Source organism: Ambystoma mexicanum, chromosome 1p (assembly GCF_040938575.1).
Source record: "Ambystoma mexicanum isolate Mex_15411 chromosome 1p, UKY_AmexF1_1, whole genome shotgun sequence".
Classification (NCBI taxonomy): Eukaryota; Metazoa; Chordata; class Amphibia; order Caudata; family Ambystomatidae; genus Ambystoma; species Ambystoma mexicanum.
The window spans coordinates 235,847,375-235,852,020 of NC_090921.1; the positions used below are offsets into that span (position 1 = coordinate 235,847,375).

Consider the following 4,646-nt stretch of genomic DNA (forward strand, 5'->3'; position numbering starts at 1 on the left):
ATTTGCAGCGGTTTCTCGTTACTGAATGGCTCGGGGCAGACGGCGTCCTCCTCAGTAAACCCAATGCACGGAATAATGAGTGCCATTATTCAGGTAAGCCATACGCCACACAGCATTATACGTTTGTTAAATTGAATCAAACCAGTGCTAGCAAAACATAAGGTTGAAACCTATTGTTGCCCAAAGCTCGTAACATTTGTGGAAAGCAATTCATCTTCAAATCGAATTTAATGCGTTAATGGCTTGAAGTAACCTTTTTTGCAGTAGTAGTACTCTTTATGAATTGTTACTGATTACATTATAATCGAAGTAGTAAAAAAAAAAAATGTTAAAAAAATTTCGTAGTCGGCAGGATTCGAACCTGCGCGGGGAAACCCCAATAGATTTCAAGTCTATCGCCTTAACCGCTCGGCCACGACTACTACCCTGATTGCGCGTCTTACTGCCGGCACATCTGTGATAACAGAATGTAAACTACGTGACTTGACAGTATATCAGCCGTCTCACAGTGGGCTCCGTTGAAGGTTAAAAGAGTGAAGTTTGAAAGTGCCAAATCACAAAGGGCCGCATTGATAGTTAAGAGGGGTTACATATTAAAAAATATATACTCCACCAAAAATCTCTCTCAATAAGGTAGGGGAGTTGGAAAATGTGGAGAAGTTATTTCTTAACACAATTCTCAATCCAGCTCCTAGGGCTGTGTGGATTATCCAGTCCTTTAAATGGACCAGTCCTACCCAGCCCTCAGTACATGCACTTCTTAGTACCTGCACTTCTCAACGCCTGATATCAGATTACCGGTGTTATGTAATATTTGGTATCCCATAGGGGAAGGGTGCACCCTGGACTTCGGCTGTTCTCGCAGCCGAGCATAAAAACAGACAGAAGCAGCTGCACACCGAGCTGTGATCCTTCGTTTAGCAGCTGTCAGTGTGTGGGCTAGGGTGCGAAATGTGCATTTGTAACAATATATTTGACAGTTGTGTGCAAGTTTGAGATTTGTTATCAATTAAATAAGGACGATTTTGAAAGTTGTGCAATAAACTTTCTTTGATTGCACAACTTTCAAAATCACCCTTATTATATTGGGAATAATTTTCAAACTAGCACACAGCTGCCAAATGTAGAGGCAAACAATGCACATTTTGCATCCTTTCTCTGTACACTGATAATTGAAGGATTGCAGGTGTGAGCATTTTTTACACTAAAATAAGGAGGATGATGCGCAGGTATGAGCCTTTTTTGTAGTGCGCAGGGAAAGAGTACAAAATTTGTATTTTTTACAGTATATTTGACACGTGTGTGCAAGTTTTAATTTTTTCCCAATACAATAAAGATTTGGAAAGCTGTGTACACGTATGTACAAGTAAGCGATGTAAAACTGTCAGAGAACATTTGTTTGTGGTAAGGGCGATTTTGAAAGCTAAAAAACCCTATCTCGTATTACCGTTACACCCTGCTTCCCCCTCCCACTATGCCACAATATTACTGGTATGTAAAGAATGAGAGAATATTTTCAAATAAAATAACGATCTTGAAAGAAAGCTTGGGAATTTTTGGTAATAAATTAAGGTCAAGTTTGAAAGCTAGTAAACAATGAAAAATGGTCAGAGAGCATTTATTGTGGTAAAATAAAGACGATTTTGAAAGCTAAACATACATACCTCACGTTCCCTCTACAACCCGTATTTACCCCTTGCCACTACCTTACCCCCGGTTTTTATATGATCTTGGGCAAATCAAATCATCCAAGTAATTTTCTAATTGCCCAAAGTACAGAAATATGTTGTGTCTATCCCAGAAGGAACACCCATCCTGAGCGGCATTGGATGGGTTACGGAATAAATCACAAAATACGTTAACAGCTTAATTGACAGAGAAGTCTTGAAGATACAGACACACCTCAGCGATATAATGCACACTCTCCTTATCCTTCAAGAAATATCCTGAGAACCTGGATACTTACTAGTGACTCTGGATGTGAAGGCATTGTCCACCTCAGTTGACCATGCACTAGCCCTTAAAGCCATAGACCATGCCTATGCTAAACAAACTAAAGGCATCGCTATTGGAGCTACCTATGCCCCAGCGATTGCTAATCTGTTCATGAATCATTATAAACAGGTCCATGCCTTCACAAACCAAGACTTCAACAACCATATATACAAATGGTTCAGATACATTGATAATGTGCTCATGATCTGGTCTGGTACACTGGAAAAACTAAGTGCATTCAACAACAATACCTTTGGTATTTAACTCACAGGCAACCAAAGTTACCACACCATAGATTTTCTAGATATTAGAATCACAGTGGAGGACTGGGAACTACACACGACAGCATACAGAAAACCGACAGAGGTCAACTGAGTCCTTTTTGTCACTAGCTGCCACAGAATGTCTGTCATTGATAACATCCCAAAGGGAGAATACATTCGGCAAGGAGAAACTGCAGCACTGACCCAGCATATCAAGCGGAATGCTTTCTTCTAAAATAAATATTTACCAACAGAGGATACCAGCTAAAAACAATTGAAGCAGGAATCACTAAGGCCACAAGCACGCCTAGAGACACACTCCTAACCCCTAAAACCAAGTACAAACCAACGGATGAGACAATAAGATATGGCACTCAGTTGCACCAGGACAGCTACAAGGTGCAAAAAATACTGAATAACATAGGCACATACTCTACATTGATACGGACATCCAGAAATGGATCCCCCAAAACCTCCAATTTCATTCTCAAAAGTTCCAAACCTCAAAAACATGTTCAGCCCATCTTACATGGCACCTCTAGTACAAACCAGCTCCAACTGGCTCGGTACGCCAAAAACACTCAGGCTTTAACAAATGTGGAACATATTCAATGTGCCCACATGCAGTAAATACAAAGTCTGTCAACTTCAATGACACACTCTGTCACAAGATCAACCAGCTCATAAATTGTAAAACGGAATTTGTTGAATATGTGATTATCTGTGTCTGCAAACTGAAGTATATTGGAAACACCACCCGGTAACTCAGGACAAGGATACAGCAACATCTGAGCCTCCTTAACTCATCAGATGCAAGGCACCCACTGGCTGCCCACTGGCAAGAATCCCACCAACTGGACAACAAACTTGACATCAAGTTTGTCGGACTAGAAACTGTAAAGCGTGACTCACATGGAGTGAACCGTGAGCTCTGATACTTCAACAAAAGGAAGCACGACTGATTTGTAAATACAGATGTGTGGACCTAGGTCTTAATAAGGAACATGAGCTAAATGTCTTTTTGTAATAAAAGTAACTCATATGAATGTGATGCCTTATGTCCACAACTCCACCCAATAAGCCCTCATCCCCTCCAGTACTAATACAGATCCTAACAAATTAGTCACCTACATTCCACTGGGCATTCCCATCTACATTCAGCCCCTTCAGGTCCGAGATCACCATCGCTCTTAACACTCGTCCAAGCTATAGAAGCATCCCGGACATTACAGGGTCACAAGACACAAGTACAACTCACATGCATGATCCTGCAGAAGTATTAACTCTTACACAGCCTTAGCCACTATGTTGGCTCAACTAGTACACCTCAACCCTCCTCTCAGCCCAAACTGGCCACACCCCTGCGGCGCCTTAGCATCCCACACATGCATCATTATTTTAATTCTTAAACCACATCCAGCCCATGTGCCAAGCCACCAGACATCTCAACCTGTCCCTTGGCTTGGTGAAAGCACCGCTGATCATACTACCAGCCCAAAATGGCAGCGCCCCATGGCGCCTCAGCATCCTAAACATGTAACAGCAAAATGCTGTGAATTCCATTTAGGATAGCCCCAATGAGACAAAAACATACTACATATTATAAGCCCTCCGTGATCCAAGTACAACTGCGGGCACCTTTGAGCCTGCTGGCGTCAACACCTGTCAACACTATCAGAAGCCTTGGCTTAACCCCCATGCGTCATTATTTTGCAACTCTGCAATTTACAAACTCTTTAATTTCTCATTCAGCCCATGTGCCAAACCACCAGACATCCTTAGCCTTCCCTTGGCCTGGCGAAAGCACTGCCGATCATACTACCAGCCCAAGCTGTGATTTCCATTAGGGTAGCCCTAATGAGCCATAAACATACAATATTAAGCCCTCCGTGATCCAAGCATAACAGCAGGCACCTCTGAGCCCGCTGGCGCCAACACCTGTCACACTATCAGAATCTTGGCTTCACCCCCATGCGTCATAATGTCACAGCTCTGCAACTTACAACTCTGTGTATTCCACACCAAGCTTAGCCAATTCACATCCCTTGATCACATCCCGAACCCACCAGCACTTCTGCAGTCACAGCTCGTCACAGTGCGGAAACACACACTGCAGGCACCCACCAGACACTAACACTACTACCTAAGAGCCTGCAGCCACTACACGGATCCATAACAAGACACATGATCCACCCCTATAGGGCCACTGACACCCCACTTCTAATACTATTTATTACTCCATCATTTTCTTCCTCAGCTGGCTACCCAGCAGAGTATAATTTGAAGCTTCCACCCGGCAAACCTGACATGAACCTTCTTCTCTGTGTAAGCCATACATTTCTCCCACACTCGAGGGGCCCCCAAGCAGCCCCACACTTCCTATCTGGA

General features: G+C 42.9%; 1 non-coding gene across 1 annotated transcript; it reads right to left on the reverse strand.

Moving 5' to 3' along the window:
- Positions 1-340: 340 nt before the first annotated feature.
- TRNAS-UGA (transfer RNA serine (anticodon UGA)) lies at positions 341-422 on the reverse strand. The gene has a single exon. It is a non-coding gene; the product is annotated as a tRNA-Ser (tRNA).
- Positions 423-4,646: the final 4,224 nt, after the last annotated feature.